This window comes from Triticum dicoccoides, chromosome 1A (genome assembly GCF_002162155.2).
Source record: "Triticum dicoccoides isolate Atlit2015 ecotype Zavitan chromosome 1A, WEW_v2.0, whole genome shotgun sequence".
NCBI lineage: Eukaryota > Viridiplantae > Streptophyta > Magnoliopsida > Poales > Poaceae > Triticum > Triticum dicoccoides.
Window position 1 is genome coordinate 134,215,676 of NC_041380.1, and position 10,056 is coordinate 134,225,731.

General features: G+C 45.8%; 1 long non-coding RNA gene across 1 annotated transcript; it reads left to right on the forward strand.

Moving 5' to 3' along the window:
- The first annotated feature begins 1,782 nt into the window (after positions 1–1,782).
- Positions 1,783–2,685, forward strand: LOC119366988. Its single transcript, XR_005176164.1, has 4 exons — positions 1,783–1,792; positions 1,880–1,954; positions 2,156–2,203; positions 2,554–2,685. It is a non-coding gene; the product is annotated as an uncharacterized LOC119366988 (long non-coding RNA).
- Positions 2,686–10,056: the final 7,371 nt, after the last annotated feature.

The window sequence follows — 10,056 nt, forward strand, 5'->3', positions numbered from 1 at the left end:
TGGTGTCTAGGTCGACGGGCGGCGGATGTGGCGGGCTGCATAGAGGGGGAGCCCTTGCTGTGTTTTGCTTCGTTTTTGTGCGGTAGTGGTGGTGGTGGTTTTTGTCCCGCGATTCATCCTTGATTCGCTGTTCATGGCCGCTGCGGGAAGTTTATGAAATGGGTGGCTATGCATTTGCAGTTCTGTGAACTTGGTGTCTCTTAGTTGTGTTCGAGTTTGCAGAAGTTGCTGTGTAGTTGGTAGACACTTGTGTTCCAGTTGCACAAGTTGTTCGTTCTTAGTTGGATATATGCTTGAACTAGTTGGTATTCATTTTTTAGTCCGGTTGCACAAGTTGATGTACCCAGTTGGCTGATTTTGAAGTTGTTGTATAGATATTGTTAGATGTGCGTAATGTTGTGCGCAATGTATTGGCTGATTTGAAGTTGTTGTACAAAGATTTAGGTAGAGAGGATTTTCTATTAGTTGCACAAAATTCTATCCAGTTGGCTTCATTCATATAGTAGTTGGTTGTCCCTATGTTTTGCAGTTGCACCAGTTTGTGCTAGTTGGGTGTCTACACACTGTTCATTTGCACAAGTTGCCTGCTCAGTTGGCTGCATCACTTTTACTAGTTGGCTGTCCATATGTTCTACACCTGCACTAGTTGTCCCGCTTAGTCGGTTTGCTGTTTTGCACTAGGTTGACCGTCTATATGTTGTTCATTTGCACAATTAGTTGGCTGCATCCATATACTAGTTGGCTGTATATATGCTGTTTTTGAGTTGCACAAGTTGCTCTGCTTTTCGTATTCGAGTTGCCAATATGGTCTACCCATTCTGTCAGTCTTGTTGTGTATGTGGTTGTTTATGTGTGTTTCCCTTGTTGTGTGCAACCAGGGTCCATTATTTGTGCAAATTAGTTACAATGCCTGCCAATTTTCCAATATTGTATATTCTTGTTGCACAAGTTCTGTTTTTGTCCCAGTTGCACAAGTTATCATAATGAGCTTGTTGCCTTTAGTTAACTATTTTCTGCCTAGTTATTACTTTGCCATAGTTAAACTTTAGTTGGTTTATATGATTTCTCCTAGTCCTTCAAGTTTTATGCCGAGTTCATGTTGCTGTTTGTTAGATGTGCGCATGTTATGTGCAATGCAATGGCTGATTGAACTTGTTGTATATGTTTGTAGTTGCACAAAATTCTTCTCAGTTGGCTGCATCCATATATTAGTTGGTTGTCCATATGCTCTGCAGTTGCACTAGTTGTCTTGGTTAGTTGGTTTACTGTTCCTAACTGTTTGTACTAGCTGGTTGTCTACACGCTGTTCAGTTGCACAAGTTGCCTATTGATTTGGCTGCATCATTATACTAGTTAGTTGTCCATGTGTTTTACAATGGTATTAGTTGCCCTGCTTAGTTTGCTTGTTGTTTTGTGCTAGGTTGTCTATCTACGCGTTCTTCAGTTGCACAAGTTGCCTGATTAGTTGGCTGCATCCATGTACTACTTGGTTCTGTACTTCATTTTGCGCATCTTCTAACTATGTTTTCTTTTCTTGTATTTTCCCCACAGGCTAAAAATGGTTATAATAGGAGGAGGAGCTGATGGCAATGAAGGAGATGTATTTTTCTCATTTTTTCTGCATATTTGAGTTGTTTTCAACTTATCCATGTATGCTTATATCCTTTTTTTCATGTTTTTCTGGTTGCTTAATTAGGGTTCTGGAAGTCAGTCCCTTTGCCGAAGGACAAAGTGTGCTGCTAATCGCCAGCCACGCCCAAAACGTACTGTTGAGGAGGGAGAGGAAGTTGAGGTAAGGGCATGCTGATTACACATTCACCTTATTTTGGGTCATATAATAATTTTTTTCCCACACCCATGTTTTTTTTTATTTTCTTAGGATGTTGATCGGTTTTGGGTTGTAAAGCGGACTAAACGTGCAGCAGCAGCAGGGCGAGCTGAATTATCTACTAGGGTAAGTAAATCCTTGAATATCAATGCTTCTCGGGGTTTTAGGGGCTGATGAATTTATGATGCAGTTGGCACAACTTTTTTTTGTTCTAGTTGCTCAATTACCATCTTGTAGTTGACATCACTAGTCATCTTGATGTACATATAGTTTTCACAGAAGTTGACATCTTTGTAGTTGACATCATTTGTCACCATTTTTGTGCAGGCAATAGTTGGTGGAGGAGCTGCCTCATCTTCCGCAGCAGATGCTGAGGTATGTGGTTTTTTGTGTGTGTGTTTATGAGCTATTGAATTGTTTCTTGCAAACCTGTTTTTTAGTTGTTGTTATCTTCTTCCCAACATCATGCTTTATCGTTGCACATCCCCTAGAACTTTCTGTAGTTGTCAGGTCTAGTATGTTTTTCTAGTTTTCTTGCTGTTTGCACACTGGTAGTCTTTAGTTGCCATGATGAGCTTTCTTGGTTGCACAAAAACGCCATATCAGTTGGTATGATCCATTTTATGTTTATATAGTTTTTTGCAATACTGATCCACACGATCATCGCTAGTTTTTTCATAGTTCAGTTTTCTGTCCTGTGTTTAATTTTTTCATCATCAGTCCAGCGTTGAAGGAGTTGAGGTGCCTGCCTGGGAAGATGTGGAGCGACCATCACAAGCTGGCAGGTTAAGGGCATCACCAAGGCGGTTTGTGAAGTTCAACAGCTTGCTATCCCCGCCACAGAAGTCAGAGCTAGTTTCAAGGTTGTTTGGGGGCCTCTTGAACTTATCAAATACACTTCCAGGGGACTTCAGTAAATTCCTGGTGCAGTCCTACCAGCCAAAGACATCTGAAATGGTGTTCCCAGGTAGGGGAAGTATCCGTGTCAATGCTGACAGTGTTCAAAGGGTGTTTGATCTTCCTAAAGGGGTCTAAAAGTCAGTTATAAAGTTGACAAGGATACAACTAGGAGATTCAGAGAGACTTTCAACATAACTGGAAGTTCTCATCCCCAGATTAGTACATGGACCAAGATGATTTCGGATATGGGGGGAGAACGGATGACACATTCTTTATGGCTTGGCTTGCGGTTGCATTCAACACTTTTCTAGCACCAACCACTGCCCTGAGGCTGAGCCCAAAGTGCTACGGACTCGTGCTAGATCATGGAAACCTCAAGAACATGAATATCTGCCTTTTTGTAGTAGAACACATCAATGAAGCTTTCCGGAACATGGACCACGCGAAGCATGTTAGAGTTATAATATAAGTCATGTACCCCTTTGTATTTATCCTGTTGTATAAGGGGTTTCCTGCATATGTTCCACACATGTACATGTATATATATCGGCCTATGGCCTCATGGGAATACAAGTTGCATATTCCTAACATGGTATTAGAGCTAGGTCAATTTTTTGCACGCTGCAACTCGTGCTATTGATCCGTCGACCGTAGCCGCCGGCCTCGATCTCTTGTTTCCGCTCGTCTGGCTCCCGATCGAAGCTCTCCCTCGATCTCCCGGAGTCTCCCGTATCGGATCGATCTAGTACGGCTTGTCTCGTTCCCGATCGAAGCCCCCCCCTCGATCTCCTGGAGTCTTCGATCGGATCGATCCCCAACCGGCCTCGCTCCCCAGCCGGCCCGCTCGTCCCGCTTGGCAGCTGGCCTGCTAGTCCCGGTTGTAGCTCCCAGCCGGCCTGCCCGCTCGTCCTGCTTGTAGCTCCCAGCCAGCCGGCCTGCCCGCCGTCCTGCTTGCAGCTCCCAGCCAGCCGGCCTGATCTCCTGCTCCCGCCGGCCCTGGTCCCTGCGTTTCTTCAGCCGCCGACTGCCAGCTGCCCCTTGATAAAAAAATGTTTGCTGCATCGGGCTATGTTGCTGTCCCTCGCTGTCCGGTGATCTTTGATGGTACTAACTACACCGAGTTTACTGGGTTCATGCGCATTCACATGCGTGGCATCCATCTCTGGGGTGTTCTTTCTGGCGAGGTCTGCTGTCCGCCACATCCGGTTCCTCCGGTTGCCCCTATTCCGCTGACTCCATTGGTTCTTCCTACGGATGCTAATCGGGCCGCCAAGGATGCGGCTAAGCTTGCTGATGAGGTTGCTGATCGTGCTTATGATGAGAGGGTTTTGGCTTATGAGGAGGCTCTTCAGACGTATCATGGTGCTCTGTTTGTTTACACCTAGTGGCTTGATGATGATGCTCGTGGTGCAGCTGTTCTCACTGCTAGTGTTCTGCCTCAATTTGCTTCTGAGTTTCTGGGTCTTCGTACTGTCTTTGAGATGTGGACCAGTCTTCGTCAGCGCTATGAGCCCTCTGGTGATGCCTTATACCTTTCTGTGGTCCGTCAGGAGCATGCTCTTCAGCAGGGTGACTCTACTGTTGATGACTTCTATGCACAAAGTTCTGCTATCTGGCGCCAGCTTGATTCTCTCTGCAGTGCTGGTTGTCGTACTTGCCCCTGTTGCCAGGCTATCCAGGCCAATTTGGAGTTTCATCGCGTCTACGAGTTCCTGTCTCGGCTCCGTAAGGAGTTTGAGCCCCGGCGTGCTCAGTTGTTTGCTCGTGGCCGTATTTCTCTCATGGAGGCGCTTTCTGAGATTCATGCGGAGGAGACTCGCTTACAAGGTGCTGGTTTGCTGGAGGTTCCCTCTGTGCTCGCTACTCGGTCTTCTTCCACGCCACCTGCTGCACCGACCCCTTCTCGCTCGAGTGCTCCGCCGCTCTTGCCCACTCCTTCTGGAGGCTCAGGTCGCCCCGTCCACATTGCGATTACTGCAACAATGATGGTCATATTGAGTCTCAGTGCTACACGAAGAGGAAACACCTGCGCAAGGCACAATCATCATCTTCAGGGACTTCGTCATCTACCTCGACAGCTTCAGCCATTGCTTTGACTGAGCAGGATATTCTGAGACTTAAGCGTCTGCTCGCGGCTTCAAGTTCTTCCTCGATGGGTACTGTTGGTTCTGTGACTGATGCTTCCCGCACTGAGCAACCGCCCTCTACACAGTCAGGTACATCCCCATGGGTTCTGGACTCTGGAGCTTCTTTTCATATGTCTTCTCATTCTTCCACTTTGTCCTCTCTTCGATCACTGGATTCTCCTGCTCATGTCTTCACTGCTGATGGTACTCCACTTTCTGTTGCTAGTAGAGGCAATCTTACCACTCCTTATTCTGTTCCTGATGTTGCTCATGTTCCTCGACTTACCATGAATCTGTTTTCTGCCGGTCAACTTACTGATTCTGGTTGTCGCGTCATCCTTGACGTTGACTCTTGTTCTGTCCAGGACCATCGCACGCACACTCTGGTTGGGGCTGGCCCTCGCCGCCGTGATTCTCAGGGTCTTTGGGAGTTGGACTGGCTTCATGTTCCTTCCGCTGCCACCATCATCGCCAGTTCCTCCGCTTCAGTCGCCTCCGTTACTGGTTCCTTCAAGCAGTGGCATCATCGACTTGGTCATCTGTGTGGTTCTCGGTTGTCGTCTTTAGTTCGTCGAGGTCTTCTGGGGTCTGTCTCAGGAGATGTCTCTTTAGAGTGTCAGGGTTGTCGTCTTGGCAAGCAGATTCAGTTACCATATTCACATAGTGAGTCAGTGTCTAAGCGTCCTTTCGATTTAGTCCATTCTGATGTATGGGGTCCGGCTCCTTTCGCTTCGAAAGGTGGTCATAAATACTATATTATTTTCATAGATGATTTCTCTCATTACACATGGCTTTATTTCATGACTTCTCGTAGTGAGGTGTTGTCTATTTATAAGCATTTTGCTGCCATGGTTCATACTCAGTTTTCTTCACCCATTCGTGTTTTTCGTGCTGACTCCGCTGGCGAGTATATCTCTAAGATGTTGCGTGGTGTTCTTGCGGAGCAAGGAACTCTCTCTCAATTCTCTTGTCCTGGTGCTCATGCTCAGAATGGTGTGGCTGAGCGAAAGCATCGACATCTTCTTGAGACGGCTTGTGCATTGATGATTGCTGCCTCTCTCCCGCCTCATTTTTGGGCTGAGGCCGTCTCCACCTCCACCTATCTTATCAATATACAGCCTTCCGCTGCTCTACAGGGTGGTGTTCCTTTCGAGCGTCTTTTTGATCGTTCTCCCGATTATTCGATGCTTCACTTGTTTGGTTGTGTTTGCTATGTTCTTCTTGCTCCTCGTGAACGCACCAAACTGATCGCTCAGTCTGTTGAGTGTGTCTTCTTAGGATACAGTGATGAGTATAAGGGCTATCGTTGTTGGGATCCTATCGGTCGTCAGATGCGTATCTCTCGAGACGTGACTTTTGATGAGTCTCGTCCCTTCTACCCACGCCCATCTTCCTCGACTTTTTCAGTGGAGGATATCTCTTTCCTCACCTTTTCTGACTCACCTATCACCCCCGTCGAGCCTGTGCCTCTTCGTTCCACTCCCTCTGCTTCTCCACCTCCAGTCGATTTGCAGCCACCATCTTCCTCGGTCTCCTCGCCTAGCATGTCACCGGATTCTACACCTTCATGTCCGGTGACTTCTTCGTCGCCACCCCCCGATTCTACCTTGGCGATTCCTCCTTCTATTATTCCATCTTTTCCTTAGCATTACACTCGTCGTTCATGACCTATGGATGCCTCTGTGGATGAGTCGTCATCTTCCTCTCAGCCTACTTATGGCTTGTGTTCTCGTCCTTGTCCGCCTATTGATCGCTTTGGATTTCCCACCGCTGGTGCTGCTGTTCTTGAGCTGACTTCTTATCATCAGGATGTTGTTCATCCTGAATGGCAGTTTGCGATGGCAGAGGAGATTGCTGCTCTTGAACGCACTGGTACCTGGGATCTTGTTTCTCTTCCTCCTGGAGTCCGTCCCATCACTTGTAAGTGGGTCTACAAGGTTAAGACTCGCTCCGATGGTTCTCTTGAGCGTCACAAAGCTCGTCTTGTGGCTCGTGGTTTTCAGCAGGAGCATGGTCGTGATTATGACGAGACTTTTGCTCCTGTGGCCCATATGACCACCGTTCGTACACTTCTTGTCGTTGCCTCTGCACGCCACTGGTCTATCTCTCAGCTTGATGTTAAGAATGCCTTTCTTAATGGTGAGCTGCGTGAGGAGGTGTACATGCAGCCACCACCTGGGTATTCTGTTCCCGACGGCATGGTATGTCGTCTTCGTCGCTCTCTCTATGGCCTTAAGCAAGCCCCCCGTGCCTGGTTTGAGCGTTTTGCCTCTGTGGTCACTGCCACTGGTTTTTTAGCAAGTGCTCATGATCCAGCATTGTTTATTCACCTTTCTCCTCGTGGTCGGACTCTTCTTCTTCTCTATGTTGATGACATGATCATCACTGGGGATGACCCCGAGTATAGTGCCTTTGTAAAGGCTCGTCTTAGTGAGCAGTTTCTTATGTCTGATCTTGGACCTCTTCGCTGCTTTCTTGGGATTGAAGTCTCTTATACCTCTGATGGCTTTTTTATATCCCAGGAAAAGTATATCCAGGATCTTCTTGCTCGTGCTGCTCTTACTGACGAGCGCATTGTTGAGACTCCTATGGAGCTCAATCTTCACCTCCGTGCTACTGATGGTGATCCTCTCCCTGACCCGATGTGTTATCGTCATCTTGTTGGCAGTCTTGTCTATCTAGCTGTCACTCGTCCGGACATCTCTTATCCGGTTCATATTCTGAGTCAGTTCGTCTCTGCTCCCACATCGGTTCACTATAGTCATCTCCTTCGTGTTCTTCGATATCTTCGGGGCATGATCTCTCACAGTCTATTCTTTCCTCGCTCTAGTTCTTTACAGCTTCAGGCCTATTCAGATGCTACGTGGGCTAGTGATCCTTCAGATCGCCGTTTACTTTCTGCTTATTGTGTTTTTCTTGGTGGTTCTCTCATTGCCTGGAAGACGAAGAAACAAATTGCAGTTTCCCGTTTGAGTGTCGAGGCTGAGTTGCGAGCAACGGCTCTTTTGACGGCAGAGGTGACTTGGTTATGGTGGTTACTTCAGGATTTTGGTGTTGCTGTCACTACACCGACTCTGCTCTTATCTGATAGTACATGTGCTATTAGCATTGCCCGCGATCCTGTGAAGCATGAGCTCACCAAGCATATTGGTGTTTATGCTTTCTATGTGCGCGCTGGTGTGCAGGATCAGGTTATTGCTCTTTAGTATGTGCCTTCTGAGTTACAGTTGGCGGATTTCCTGACGAAGGCCCAGACTAGAGCACAACATGGCTTTTATCTCTCCAAACTCAATGTTGTTCATCCACCATGAGTTTGAGGGGGGGGGGGGTGTTAGAGTTATAATTTAAGTCATGTACCCCTTTGTATTTATCCTATTGTATAAGGGGTTTCCTGCATATGTTCCACACTTGTACATGTATATATATCGGCCTATGGCCTCATGGGAATACAAGTTGCATATTCCTAACAAAGCAAACTGTTTGTTGTTGCTTGTATCACTTGATGGTGAGTGGAAACTAGCACTTCAATGTGTTTTTCTTCTTTTTGTGCAGTCATAGTTTCTGAAAAATACCCCATCATAAAAACTGAAATTTGGTTTCTCTTTTTTGGTTCTGCGGTAGATCCTGTATCTTGACGCGCTCGTTCATGACATCCCAGTAAGCAACTGTGCTATAGATCGAATGCATGGGACAGTAACCTAATTGCCAAGGTGATCAAGAAGGACACGATCTCTCCTGGTGTGTTCGGCAAATTACAAGTGAGTTCCCTTTTTTTCAACAGTGGCTATTTTTATGTTCTATTCATTTCTGCCCAGTTTTAATTCCTTGGTAGGTGCATATATGATTTTGAGACTAGCTTTTCGACACTTCTTGGTAGTTGCGCAAAAACTGTAATCAGTTGGCACAATAATGCGTGTAGTTGCATAGCTTGTAGCTCTAGTTTGGCATGTGGTCACATGTTTCAAGTTGCACAGTTTTACTTATCTTGTTGCACAGATGTGTGACAACAGTTGGCAGAAAATTCAATTGCTGATTGAACTAGTTTTTGGTTTAGTTGCACAAAATTCTACCCAGTTGGTTGCATCCCTTTTTTTAGTTGGTTGTTCACATGTTCTGCACTTTGCATTAGTTGTCTTCCCGTTTGCACTAGGTTAGTTGTCTATTAGTCTGCTTAGTTGGGGGTTTGCTGTCCTTATGCTCTATAGTTGTTTGCATATGTTGTTCAGTTGCACAAGTTGGTAGAAGTTTAGGTAGACATTTTTTGGTAGTTGCGCAAAAACTGTAATTAGATGGCACAATAATGCCTGTAGTTGCACATCTTGTAGCTTCTAGTTTTTGGCATGTGGTCACATGTTCATTTTTGTATAAGACATCATATGTTTCAAGTTGCACAGTTTTACTTATCTTGTTGCACAAATGTGTGACAACAGTTGGCAGAAACATTTTTTTCAGGTGACCTCTTGGGGTGCACTTTTTTTGGTTTAGTGCAGTTGCATTCATCTAGAATCCTGTCTGCCCAGCATTTTTTGTTGTAGTTGCACAAGTTATAACATTCTGTTTTTCCTTCAACACAATATCTACTTTGATAACCTTGTCCTCTTCTTTTTTCCCTTTTTACATCAGCTTAAAGAGGAGTATAGGGGTACGGAGCAGACACCGTTGTTTGGTGGTCTTTTGCAAGCTCGAGCATTCGTTGCATCCAAATTACCACTAACGTACAATCCCCAGGTAAGCCTTTTGCATAAATCAGTTTCGATCATTTACCAACATTTCTTTTTTAAAACTGTTTATAATTGAATGAGTACTCAATTTTTTGATGCAGAAAAAGGCAAAGATTGCTAAAGTGGTCAATGACTTGTGCAAGGAAGTAACTGAACAGGTTGACACCTTCATTGAAGCAGTTGCCAAGATCGATGATGAGGAACCGGATGTTGATCCATATGTACAGCAGACATCAACGGGAACCGCTCCGTCACACCATGCTCCAAAAAGGAAGAGACGGGTTTCACCTATACCAGAAGAAGAAGAGTTCGATGAGGAGGAGTCAGACGAAGATGATGAAATGGAAGTACCACAAGATGTTGAAGACGATGGGGAGACAGATGAGGATGAATCAGAGGAGGATGACAAAGAGGAGGAGGACCAAGAAAAAGAGGATGATGATGATGATGATGATGAGGAGGAGGAGGAGGAGGAGGAGGA